This window comes from Felis catus, chromosome E2, assembly GCF_018350175.1.
Source record: "Felis catus isolate Fca126 chromosome E2, F.catus_Fca126_mat1.0, whole genome shotgun sequence".
Taxonomy (NCBI): domain Eukaryota; kingdom Metazoa; phylum Chordata; class Mammalia; order Carnivora; family Felidae; genus Felis; species Felis catus.
In genome coordinates this window covers 1567321-1581171 of record NC_058382.1, presented here as the reverse complement: position 1 = coordinate 1581171, position 13851 = coordinate 1567321, and the positions used below count along the sequence as shown (strand labels likewise).

General features: G+C 46.1%; 1 long non-coding RNA gene across 2 annotated transcripts; it reads left to right on the top strand.

The window, feature by feature from the left end:
- Nucleotides 1–6532: 6532 nt before the first annotated feature.
- On the top strand, nt 6533–12412 carry LOC109494706. 2 transcript variants are annotated; one of them, XR_006590654.1, is made up of 4 exons: nt 6533–6871; nt 7610–7736; nt 8770–8891; nt 9556–12412. It is a non-coding gene; the product is annotated as an uncharacterized LOC109494706 (long non-coding RNA). The 2 variants fall into 2 exon arrangements; XR_002149705.3 differs by having other exon boundaries at nt 6536–6871; nt 8770–12412.
- The last annotated feature ends 1439 nt before the right edge of the window (nt 12413–13851 follow it).

Genomic DNA, 13851 nt, shown 5'->3' with positions numbered 1-13851 from the left:
CTGAGCACCTGTTCAATGGTCATTCATAGATCTTTGGTTGCTTGATCAAATCCTTTCTTTGCCCATTAGAAAATTTTTTCCAGGGGCGCCTGGGTGGCTCAGTCGGTTAATCATCCGACTTTGGCTCAGGTCACGGTCTCACGGTTCATGGGTTCAAGCCCCACATCAGGCTGTGTGCTGACAGCTCGGAGTGTGGAGCCTGCTTCTGATTCTATGTCTCCCTCTCTCTCTGCCCCTCCCCTGCTCAGGCGCGCGCTCTCTCTCTCTCTCTCTCTCTCTCTCTCTCTCTCTCTCTCTCTCTCTCAAAAATAAATAAATGTAAAAAAAATTTTTTTTAATAAAATTTTTTCCAGGGCACCTGGATGGCTCAGTCAGTTACGCGTCCAACTTCGGCTCAGGTCACGATCTCATGGTTCATGGGTTCAAGCCCCACATCAGGCTCTGTGCTGACAGCTCAGAGCCTGGAGCCTGCTTCAGATTTTGTGTCTCTCTCTCTGTCTCTGCCCCTCCCCTACTTGTGCTCTGTTGCTCTCTGTCTCTCAAAAGTAAGTAAACGTTAAAAATTTTTTTTTTATTTTTTTCTAACATGGTTTGTCAGAATTTGTTTTAATATTCTGGATGCTACTCCTTTATCAGATGTGTGTTTTGCAAGTAGTTTCTCTCAATTGTTGGCTTATCTCTTTGTTTTAGTGGTGTCTTTTGATGAACAGATGTTTTTAACCTTAATGTAATCAATAATTCATTGTTTTTTGTTTGTTTGATGTGTCCTTTTTGTGTCAAACTCTCTAATTTTGGGAGCTTGTCCAATGCAAGGTTGCAAAACTTTGAGTTATACTTTCTTCTAGACATTTTATGGTTTTCATAATTACGTTATGGTCTAGGCCCATTTTGAGTTAATACTTATATATGGTCTGAGGTAAAGATTTTACAGTACTTTTAAACATTTTATAACCAAGCTAATCACTTTGGGGCATACCTATTAGGAACAAGCGCTTTTTACACCAAAATGTCTATACACAAAAGTTTGTAACAATTTCATAATAATCATGAACTGGAAATAATTCGGATGATAGTTATCTCTAAGGAGCTTAATTTCTTCCATTCATTCATTGGAGGGAAGCACAGAGATTAAGACTGCTGCATCCACGCAACAACGCTCGGAGGGGAGATGTACATTGGACACAAGGTAGTAATCCTGCAGAATTCTGTAGATGGGTTCATGACCAGGAAAACCTAATCCGCGGTGATAACATACTAGCGGTCATGTTTGTGCAGTCTTAGGTGAGGCCAATACGTGCTGAGAAGTTACGAGGCATGCTTTCTCTGCACACCAGGGGCTGCACATGAAACACAAATGAGACTTCAAACTACACTTTTAAGGTTTGCCCATTTAATCTCATTGAATTACACATGTATGAAAAAGAGGAAAAAATATCAATGCAATAAATTAATACTAATGCGTCCCCTCCCCCCAGTGAAAAATGGAACATGGCAATCATAGCATGCCAGGTATGAACCCACGAGATTGCAAATCCTGTCCTTCATTTCAGAGAACACCATCCGGAATTTTGCTTTACTCATTCTCTTTTCTTTGAGTTTAACAACTTAAATGTGTATTGCAAATGGTGTTTATTTTTGTCTGATTTTGAAATGTATATGAATGGAATAATGCTTTACAGATGCTTTTTTGTATTACCTGGATATATTATTCTTTTATTTTTAAAGATTTGGGGGATGAATGTATATCTGTCTCATCATCCTTTAATTATACACATTAAATGGTGCTCCTTTTAATGGAATTCATTAATTTCACCTCACGAGAACATGTAGGGATGTCATCATTTTTGGTATACTGTAAAGTAAAGCTTCAAGTTGAATATTCTATAATAATTGTATATTTTTTAATTATTTTTGAGAGAGTGCAAGTGGGGGAGGGGCAGAGAGCAAGAATCTCAAACAGGCTCTTTTGCTGTCAGTGCAGAGCCCAATGTGGGGCTTGATCTCATAAACCTGAGCCAAAACCAAGAGTTGGATGCTTAACTGACTGAGCCATCCAGGTGCCCTCTGTTCTATAATAATTTTAAAACAAAAGTATGCTTTGAATAATAGACATTGAGCATTTTAAAGAACCACAGAGACCCCTTCCATGTGATAAGAAAACTTAAGTGCAGAGAAGTCCACTGACTAACCCAAACCCATACTCAAGGGTAGACCCCATCTATTTCTCCTAACTTGTCTGAATACTGTTCATCAGACTACTTACAAAAGTTCTGTCAAGATGGCACTGGGGATGTCCTTATTTTCAAAAAATATAGTTCTATTTGTATTATCTTTGCACTCTTTAGGCAGGGGTTATTTAGTATTTTGGAACTTAATTTTCCAAGCACATGTTTAAATTTTTTCAGATATTTTCTACCCTGATTGCATTCTTTATTTCATTCCATGCAAGTTGAAGAGATTTTTTTTTTAATTATGCTATATAGTCAGTTGGTTTTTCTCTTAATTTGCAATAGAGAGTGTGTGCACAAGTGGGGAAGGGGCAGAGGGAGAGAGAATCTCCCAGTGTAGGGCCCCACGTGGGGATCAATCTCACGACTGTGAGATCATCACCTGAGCCTAAATCAAGAGTTGGGTGCTTAACCAACTGAGCTACCCAGGGGCCCCTGTATCGTCAGTTTTATACACCCTTTGTGCTAAAAAGCAAACATCCTGTAGTCTATGTCTGCAGTTCTTTATGTATCCATCAGGCCAGATTTGTCCACCTTGGTGTGTGAATCTAAGGCAACCTTACAATGTTACGCCTGCCTTTTAAAAATCAGTTACTGAGATAACGTAGGAGAATATCCAAGATTTAACTCTATTCTTACAGTACGATTGTTGTTTCAAACTATGTGGTTTGAAATGATGTTAAGAATTGTATACAGGGGTGCCTGGGTGGCTCAGTCAGTTAAGCATCCAACTTCAGCTCAGGTCATGATCTCATAGTTCATGAGTTCGAGCCCCACATCAGGCTCTATGTTGACAGTGCAGAGCCTGCTTGGGATTCTCTCTCTCTCTCCCTCACTGTCTGCCCCTCCCCCCCCCACTTGTGCTCTCAAAAATAAACTTAATAAGAAAAATTTTAAATAATTTAAAGTATGTCTCCCAGTTGACGTTTTTTTCTTTGTATCTATTTTTCAGATACAAACACATTTTTGTGTGTTTTTAACTTAATAATTGTAAGGTATATATTTCCAAACTTATTTCACCTATCTCTATAACATCTTATCTTACAAGTATGACTTATAAACTGAATATTGCCAGATATTTTTCAACCCACCAAAAATTACTAATTCAAACATTTATTCCATACTCATTTCATGTGATAGCTGGTATGTTTGGGTTCAAATTCATCTTCCAGTTTTGTGCTTATCTTTGCTTCAGTTCTGTTACTTATACTTTCTTTTAAAAATTTGTACAGACTGGGGCGCCTGGGTGGCGCAGTCGGTTGAGCGTCCGACTTCAGCCAGGTCACGATCTCGCGGTCCGTGAGTTCGAGCCCCGCGTCGGGCTCTGGGCTGATGGCTCAGAGCCTGGAGCCTGTTTCCGATTCTGTGTCTCCCTCTCTCTCTGCCCCTCCCCCGTTCATGCTCTGTCTCTCTCTGTCCCAAAAATAAATAAAACGTTGAAAAAAAAATTAAAAAAAAAAATTTGTACAGACTATTTGCATTCTAAACTTTGCTTTAAAAATTTTTTTAATGTTTATTTATTTTTGAAGGAGAGAGAGTGAATGGGGGAGGGGCAGAGAAAGAGGGAGACACAGAATCCAAAGCAGGCTCCAGGCTCTGAGCTGTCAGCATAGAGCCTGACGCAGGGCTCGAACTCACAGACTGTGAGATCATGACCTGAGCCGAAGGTGGACACTCAACCGACTGAGCCACCCAGGTGCCCCTAAACTTTGCTGTCAGTTGGGAATGTATCTGGTCCTATTTTATTCGTCTTTAAGCTAAAAATTATAAAACATGTCTAACAACAGAATATAGCATTAATACATTTCCCCTTCTCTTGCACAATATAAAGGATATTATTGAGGATTGCATTGTCATTCTATCATTTTACTCAAAAAGGAGATGTTGTTCATGTGTTATACAGTTAGTGAGTAATTGTATTAATTCACAGATCATCTTTCTCCTGGATCTTCATTCCTTTGTCAGTGCACACCTTTCACCTGGCATCACTTTCCTTTGATCAAGCTTTAATGTTTCTTTTTTTTTAAGAGTTTATTTTGAGACAGAGAACAAGAAAGCAGGGAGAGGGCAGAGAGAGAAGGGGGCTCTGAAGCAGATTTCGCACTGTCAGTGAGAGCCAGATGCAGGGCTCGAACTCAAGAACTGTGAGATCATTCTTGGTTGGGATTCTCTTTCTCCCTCCCTCCGTTCCTCTCTCTCTCTGCCCCTCCCCACCTTGTGTGCCATCTCTCTCTCTCAAAATAATAAACTTTAACGGAAAAAAAAAAAAACCTGTGAGATCATGACCTGAGCCAAAACCAAGATTTGGATGCTTAACTGATTGAGCCACTCACGTGCCCCCTTTGATCAAATTTTAAATGTAAACTTCAAGATTCATTTTGTGTGGGTTAGTTTTCTATTAAATTTTTCATTTTAGGCCTCATACAGTCTTATTTCAGGCTCTTTCTTGAAAAACACAATTGGGAGTATAAAAATCTATGTGGGGGCGCCTGGGTGGCTTGGTCGGTTAAGCGTCTGACCTCGGCTCAGGTCATGATCTCACGGTCTGTGAGTTCAAGCCCCGCGTCGGGCTCTGGGCTGATGGCTCAGAGCCTGGAGCCTGTTTCAGATTCTGTGTCTCCCTCTCTCTCTGCTCCTCCCCTGTTCATACTCTGTCTCTGTCTCAAAAATAAATAAAACGTTAAAAAAAATAATTAAAAAAAAAATCTATGTGGATGATTGTTTTTGGCACCTTCACTGTGTCTTTCCATGTGTTCCTGACCCACCATACACTGGATGTGAGTGGAAGTAATTTACTTTGTGTTGATAGTTTCCTGGTGTTAAGGAATAATGTTTGAAACTGATGCAAAGAACAACACACAGTAGAGAGTGTATCAGTGAGATGGTTTCAGTATTTAGATGGGGTTTGAGTTGTTGGAATAATAAAAGAGTGACAGTATAGAATGCATAGGAGCAATATAAAAATATGTATCTGGTGACCAAATTGATGGATTGTGACAGAAGGCGGTTGGATGCTTACTAATCCCATTTTCTCTGCCTGGACACCTGGGATGTATCTCAGCTTTCCTTACACTTATGTTGAGACCATGTGAATGAGCTGTGACCAACTGAATATACACAGAAGCAACTGTGAAATCGTTTTCACATTTGTGCACAATTCTGGGGATATCCTCAGGGGTCTTATATTTCACACCCCCCCAGGATTTAGTGCTTCTTTGGGAACTGCAAGTTCAGGTGATGGGCTGCTGGTGAGGATGTTTTGATAAGGACCTGAAGCCCCTGAGCTTCATAATCATATCTGTACCTGGGCCTACCTGCCCTGAGTGTCGGAAGGGCACAACGGGGGAGAGACAGCGGTCCTGGGTACTGTGAACTAGATGAAAGTCACGCCACAAACGTGAGACCATGTCAACTCCGCCCTCCACTTAGGCCTGACAGCAGTGGGTCATGATGTTCCCTAGATCTGAATCATGAGACCTGTAATAATGCGCGTCTTGGGCAACGTGCCTCCCTGTAGTTTACGAAACCCTCCTGCCGCGTTCTTTAAAAAATAACGAAATAAGCCAAATAGTTCAAATCTGTGCTTTTATGTAAAATTTGTCATCAAGACCTGTGAGGCTGCTTTGCGAGTCAAGAAGTCCTTGTATTTTCTGTTTCCATGAGCAATGCCAAGGATCCTACGAAGAGGCGACCCCGACCGCGCCTCCCTCTGCAGCGTGTTAATGGTAACGACAATGACAATACTAGGTACTTACTGAGCACTAACCGCGTGACAGGCACTTCAAGTTCCGAGAGACTTAGTGCCCAATCTCGTCACGGTAGAGCTGTGGTTCTCAAACCTGGGCACCGCGGCAGGATCCTTAAGACAGCGCTGATCCCCGTTCGCAGTTTCTGACACATCGGGTCGCGGCGGGCCACGGAGAGGTCCCCTGGTCCCGCGACGCCAGTTCCTGGGGACGAGGCCTCGCCCCTCGCCCACAGGAATTGGGGCGCTTTTCTTTACTGGGAAACCTGGGGCTCTATTCCCGGCGCGTTCCTGCAGGCCCTTGTCGTTGCCGTGGGGACAGGAAGTGGCGCGCGCGCGCAAACTACGTTACCCAGAAATGGGTGCTGCGCGCTTCCGCCCTGGGGAAGGGGCCGCAGACGCCCGGGAGGGGCGTTTCCTGCGGGGTCGGGGCGGGACTTCCGGTCGCGCCGCAGGAGCGCATCCCTCAGTGAGCGGCGGCTGGTCGGCCCACGACCACGTGGACTGGGGCGCACGCCGGGCCACTCGGGGCCGCGCCGGGCGGTAGAGTGACGTTGCGGGGACCGCCCCCGCGCCCTGTGCAAGTCGTGACGCCCGGGCATCGGCTCCATCTCCCCTAGACTGTGCCCGGCTGTGGGACGGGCGCCGCAGGGACTGCGCCTTCTCCGGCCCCCGCCCCCGCGCTCCGTCGCCGAGGTCCCCGAAGGCGGCGGCCCGAGCCTTGCGAGCACTTACACCGTCGTCTAGCGAGGCTCGGAGCGCGACAAGCAGCTGCAGGCGACCCCGCCCAGGCTAAGCCTTCGGGACCCGCACTGGTCACCCCCCTCTCAGGGTCCCGCTTGGCCCACCCGGTCCCCCGGTGGTGGCAGGGGCGGCAGCACGGATGAATCCGGCGCAGGTGAGTGAAGGGTCACCCTCACGGTCACCGCTCCTCCTTGTGGCCGATGGTGGCGGTGAGGCTCTGCCTTATCTCCCCCGGTTCTCGGTCGTGGAGTCCCTGGAGGAGGGCCCTCTGGCCCAGGATCCTGATCTAGGGCGCGTGTGTTCCGGTTACGGACGGCCCAGGGAATAACACTGGAAGGGCGACCCAGTCACGGGAGCAGGCGCAAGGGAATGGGGAACTTGGACGTGGGGTTGAGCTGGGAGTGAACAGAGCCTCCGTTGTGTCTTTTGGGAGCAGAGAGCAGTGGAATGGCAGGCCGGGAGGCTGCGCCTCTCTGCTGCAAGTTTGGAGCTGAGGAGAGGGGGGCTGACGCAGACGTCACTCGATGGTGGAGACTGGAAGCGAGAGAAGAAATGAACTGAGAGTCCTGAGGCCCTAGTAGTGGGGGCTTCTGGGAGAAGGCTGAGCCCAAGTTTGGTTGTGTCTGGGAGGCATGGTCTGGAGGACACCAGGAGAACTGGCCAGCACGAGTGTTTGGCGTCCAGAGCTTACCCAGTACCCACCTGTCCACCTGCCTGGCTCTCTGCACACATTGATCAGAGGGACGTGAGAAGAGAGCAGGCACTAGTGGCGCCAAGACCTGGTGTCTCCTCTGAGTCGGGAGCTGGGAGGAGAGGGACCGGGGTGGTCGTGTGAGTGGATTGACTGGGGAGTCCTCTTGCCTGTGGCTCAACTGTCCCCCCATCACGACAGGGCTGTGTGACCTTTGAGGATGTGTTCGTGTACTTCTCCCGGGAGGAGTGGGAGCTCCTTGAGGAGGCTCAGAGACTCCTGTACCGTGATGTGATGCTGGAGAACTTTGCACTTGTGTCCTCACTGGGTAAGGCCCTGCTGTGGTTATCTGTTGCTATGTGGCAAATTATCCCAGAGGTTAGTGGGATGATGACAAACGTGTATTATCTCCCAGTTTCTGTGAGTCAGAAATCAGGCATATCTCACGTGGGTATCTTTAGCTCAAGGTCTTTCATAACCTTGTTGTCAGACTCTCCAGGGCTGCTGTCTCATCTGAAGGCTCAACTGGAGATGAACCTCCTGTCAAGGTCATGCATACGAGCAGGAGGCTGTTGGACTAATTAGTCATGTTCTTGTTGGCTTTTGTCCCGAACCCTCCCTCAGTCTCTTGCTATGATGTCTTCTCCATAAGTAGATCACCACAGAGCAGCTGATTCCCATGAGCAAAAGACAGCATCCAATATAGAGGCTGGTATTTTTGTAACTTATTCTCAGAAGTGACATCCTATCATTTTTGCCATAATCTGTTCATTAAAAAGGAATTTTTAGGTTCAGCCCATGCTCGGCTGGAAAGACCTAACAGGGACATGGATACCTGGGGGTAGGTATGATTCCCAATTTCCTGGGCTGAGTTTTGCTCTTCCCTTTTTCCCCAGAGGGCAGCTTTCTGTCTGACAGTACCATCATGGCATGATCCCTTTCCTTAGCTCCCTGGACTAGGTGGTATGGGTACCAGAGCTGGGCAATGAACACTGTTTCCTCTTCTCTTAGAGCAGCCCTAGCCTCTTCTGTCCTAAAGCTTTGAAATGAAGGGTTTGGGGGTGAGGAGTCTTGTATTCTGCCCAACAAATAAGGCCTGGCCACACCTTGGCCGGGTGATTACCCAAATCCCTGATCTCTCAGAGTCTGCCCAGAGTCTGCCCGCTTCCTCTAATTGACATTTCCTGGGGCCTGACTCTTCAAGAATCGCAGGCACTGTGTGGTCACTCCTTGTGAAGAACAGTGAGCTGTTCCTGCAAGACTGTGTCAAAGATTGTTTTTTAAATACTTAATTTTCTTCCTTCTGGAGAGGGTCACCGTGGGTACTGCTAGCCACTCAACCAGCTCTTCTTTCCCCGTAGGACTTGCAGTTTCCAGGACCCATGTTGTTTCCCAAATGCAGCCAGAGGGGAATGCAGGGTGCCTGAGAAGGTAGACGCAGTGGCAACTACAGCAGAGAAGACCTGAAGGAGGCCCGGCCCCGGTGAGTGGAAGCCACGGGAATGGTCGCATCAGGGCTGGCTTCGCCTTCTACCAGCAACCTGTGCTGTCTCTCCTAGCGTTCTGATGCCACAACCAGCGGCTGACCTCATCCCGCTTTTTCTTCCCCGTTTTTGACACTTTGCCCACTTATCGCTTTTACTCTGTCCTCAGTCACCTGTTGGTCCCCCGCCCTTCCCATCTCCACACCTTTTCCCCTCTTGGTGCTCCATGCAGTGCTTTGCGGCATTGGCTCTTTTTTAACGGGTCGTGAGTTGTGCTCATATCTTTCAGTTTTCCTTGAAAACAAAGTATTCCATTCCAACCAGAATTTTCTGGCCTGGGACAGACCCTTTTGCACAGCACTCACCGTCACAAGGAACAAGGCCTTGCCGGACGACCACTGGCAGGGGAGTGGTTTGGAGCCCCTGCCTCTCCTTATCCTATACTCCATCCATCCTTGTCCCCTCTCCCTGTGTGGTCTCTTTCATTCTCTGACCTTTAGAGACCCGCGGCACACAGCTGCCCTTCCTCATCCTGATTCTGGCTCCCCTGTCGTGCCAGCGGCCCCATGGACTACTTCCTGGTTGCATCAGACACACATTTGTTATGGGGTGCCACAGGCCACCAATTAAACCTGCACTTCACCGGCATTTATCTTCCATCAGGCTGTCGGCATGCAGTGAAGGATGAGGCTGCACCTTCTGATGCTCCCCATCAGTCGGTGTCACAGATGAGAACTCCCCAGGCAGGTCCTTCCCCCCGAAAGGCTCACCCCTGTGACACATGTGGCCCATTCTTGACAGACATCTTTGCACCTGGCTGAGCCACAGGGAACACCGTCTGGGCAACACGGCAACACCAGCGCAAGACTCCCTGTAGGAGAGACTTCTGGGTAGTATAAGTCTTGACCAGATGCAGAAGCAGTGGAGTGGAGAAAATTTTTTTAGAAAGTAAGGAGCCTGGCCTGATTTGTGAAGGTCAGCAGATGCCATGGGGCGAAGAAGGCCCTTACCTGCAGGGAGGGTGGGAGGAACTCTGTGGTCAGCTGTGGACTTGTCCAGCACCAGGCCCTTCACGGTGGGGAGAAACCACACTGGGCCCTGAGCGTGGGGGGCCTTTTGTGTATCCGATTTCCTTTAGGCAAGAAAGCACAACCTGAGACCATAAAGCCTTCCGCTTGTGGGAGGCAGCCTCACTCCAGGCTTGGTTGACTCAGAGCATCTCATGGGGCTCATGGTTGGGGTGAACGGGGAACAACGAGGGCCAGCGGAGAGGTACTTGAGCCACATGGAGAGTCTCCCGGGGAAGGTGAGCTCCGAGCACAGCTAATCTGCCTTCGAGGCTTTCACGGGAGCAAGTCTCAGTGGGGCGCCTTCCGTGAACCACTCACACTGTCCACGCAAACCATCGGTGGTCTATGGGAAGAATCTACGAGAGGAAGGTTCAACAGATGGTGGCGTGTTGTTTGGCAACAGCAGTTATGCTGAAGGGAAGCCCGGGACTGCACTGAACGTGAGAAAGCCTTTCTCGAGAAGGCAGGCCTCAGTGAGCACTTGAGGGTTTACCTCAAGTGAAGCCATGGGAGAGTTTCCAAGTGCAGTAGGGCTTTCAGCTGCGGGCCAGACCTCCCGTGGCACAGGCAGATTCACTCTGGGAGAAGCCTTAAGAATGCCAGGAACGGAAGAGAATCGGGGACAGCTCCACTTTTGTCCAGAATAGTTTAGCCCACCCAAGAGAAAGTGTCTTCAAGTACAAAGTGAGGGGGTAAGCCTCTTGTGACCGCTGTTCTCTTGCTGATCACATAAGTGTTTTCCCAGGAGAGAAGCCCTGAATGCAGTGCTGTGGAAAGGCCTCCAGTCACCACTTTTATTTCTGGCATGATAGAGTCCACACTGCAGGAGAACCCTTGGAGTGTGAAGATCAGAGAGCCTTCTGTGCCCTCTTTTCCCGAAGTCAGCACAAGGAGTCACAGTGGGGAAAACCTTGTGAACACAGTGAATGTGGATGTACGCTCAGCCTTCATTCATCGCTCCCCCCGCCCCCTAAATATTCGTATTGGGGAGAAACCCTGTGAGCGTCAGACATGTGGGAAAGCCTTTTGCAAATGGACTTCCCTCAGTCAGCACCAGAGAACTCATACTGAGGAGAAGCCTTTTGAATGTAAGTCCTGAGGAAACTCTTTGCCAGAGGAAACCTCCTGCCAAGCATCTGAAAAATTATACCAAAGAGAAACCCCGTAAGTGTCATCGTTGTGAGAAGGTCTTCTGAAGCGGTTCATCACTTACTGTTGTATGATCCACCCGGCTAGGACCATACTCTATGAATAAGAACTTATAAAGGCGAGAAAACCAGCAGTTGCTGTGTAATTACAAAGCCTTCAGCCCTAGCTTGGTTTCAGTATGCCCTGAAGAGTGATTCCAGAGTATTTTAAAAAAGAGAGCAAAGGCATAAGGGAAGAGAAAGAAAAGAGGTAGATGTGACAGAAAAAGGAGTACATGTGGTTTCTTTCAGGTTTCCCTGCCAAACCCATGACAATTTGTTAGCAGTTTTAGGGGGGGCAGGTGGGAGCAGTATGGGCGAGGTGAAGGGGCCTCCCCCCACCACCTGACTTAATACACTCCCGGCCATTCCGTGTCAGGAGAGCTGGACACTTGGTGCAGCTCTGCAAATATTTACTGAAATCCTTTTTTGTTAAAAAAAAAAAAAACCCTACTTAATCATTAAGGGTCATAAGTCTTTGTGATAAATGTGAAGTCTTGATTTATGAAGCACTTAAAAACTTAAAAGAAATTAGAATACTAAAAATATTGTTACCTAAAATTATCTCATATCTAAGGAGCGAAGAACAAATATATGAATGGGTACATTTTACTGCACCATTTAAGACCATTTAAAGTTATTTTTTCATTTATTCTGTATTGAGATATAATTGACAGATCACATAATTGGCATATAACATGTAAGTTTAAGGTGTTCAACATTGATCTTGTTGAATTTATATTGCGACGTGATTGCCATTGTAACATTAACCTCTGTATCCTGGTGGTATCCTGTATCCTGTGTTCCTAGTGGTGGGAGCAGTTCACATCTAGTCTCTTGCCAAGTTTAATGTTTGTAATACAGTTTTGTTCCTTGTAACCCCTGTACCGTGTGTTAAATCTCCAGGAGTTACTTAGTAGCTGCAATTATGTGCCCTTAAACAACATCTCCCTGTCCCCTGCCAAGCCTTTGGTAACCCATCATTCCACTCTCTTATTTGAGTTCAGAGTTTTTTGTTTTTCTTTTAAGAATCTTCGTATAAAAAATACAGTATTTGTCTTCCTGTGTTTGACTTATCTCACCTAGCGTAATGTCCCCAAGGCCCATCTGTATTGTCAGAAATGGCAGCATTTCCTTTTTTCTAATGGCTGAATAACATTCCACTGTGAATATATACCACATATTCATCCTTTGATGGACACTTAAGCTGTCACTACATCTTGTCTCTCGTGTACAATGTTAATAAACATGGGAGTACAGATATCTCTGAGATCTTGTTTTCATTTCCCTTGGTTATGTATATACCCAGAAGTGGGACTGTTGGACCCTATGGTGGTTCTATTTTTAAAGTTTTGAAGAAGCTTCATACTGTTCTTCAAAGTGACCAGACCAGTTTACAGTCCCACCAACAGTGCACAAATGTTCCCTTCTCTCCACATCTTTGCTGACATTTAATCTCTTGTCCTCGTGATACTAGCCATTCTGACAGGTGTGAGGTGATACCACATTCTGGTTTTGATTTGCGTTTCCCTGATTAGTGATAATAGGCACCTTTTCCTGTGCCTTTTGGCCATTTGGATGTCTTTGCAAAAATGTCTGTGTGGTTCCTCTGCCCGTGGTTTAATCAGATTTTTTTTGTTACTGAGTTGTAGGAGTTCTTTTTTTTAATGTGTTTATTTTTGAGAGAGAGACAGATACAGAGCACAAGCAGGAGAGGGCCAGAGAGAGACACACACAGGATCTGAAGCAGACTCCAGGCTCTGAGCTATCAGTACAGAGCCCGACATGAGGCTCAAACCCACTAACTGTGAGATCATGACCTGAGCCTAAGTCAGACGCTTAACCAACTGAGCCATCCAGGTGCCCCAAGTTATATGAATTCTTTATAAAATTTTGGATATTAACCCCTTGTCTGTACATGGTTTGCAAATATTCTCTCCCATTCCATAGGTTGTCTTTTTTTATTTTTTTAGTTCTTTTGCGATGTAGAAGCTTTTAAATTTGATGTAGTCCCACTTGTTGCTTTTTTCTTTTCTTTGTGCTTTTGGTGTCATAGCCAAAAAAATCACTGCCAGAACCACCGTTTTGGAGCTTCCTTTTTCTTCTCAGAATCTTGTAGCATCAGGTCTTATGTTTAGGTCTTTGATCCATTTCAAGTTAATTTTTGTGAGTGGGGTAAGGAGTCCAATTTCATTTTTCTGCATGCAGTTATCCAGTTTTCCAATACCATTTGTTGGAAAGACTCTCTTTTCCCTATTGGATGTTCTTGGCTCTCATCAAATATTAGTTGACCATATCTGTGGGATTTTGAATCTCTTCTGTTCCATTGGGGTGGGTCTGTTTTTAATGCCAATTCCATACTGTTTTGGTTACTATAGCTTTGTAGTATAGTTTGAAATCAGGAAATGTGATGCTACCTGCTCTTTCTCATGATTGCCTTGGTTATTAGGAACTTTTGTGGTTCCATACAAATTTTAAGGTTGTTTCTTCTGTTCCTGGGAAAAGTGCCATTGGAATTTTGATAGGGATTGAGTTAAATCTATAGATAGCTTTTGGGTGACATGGACATTTTTACCAGTATTCTTCCAGTCTCTGAACACTGTGTCTTTCCATTGGGTCTTACTTCTTCCAATAGAATCTCATAGTTTTCATTGTACAGATCTTTCATTTACATGGTTAAACTTATTCCTAGGTATTTTATT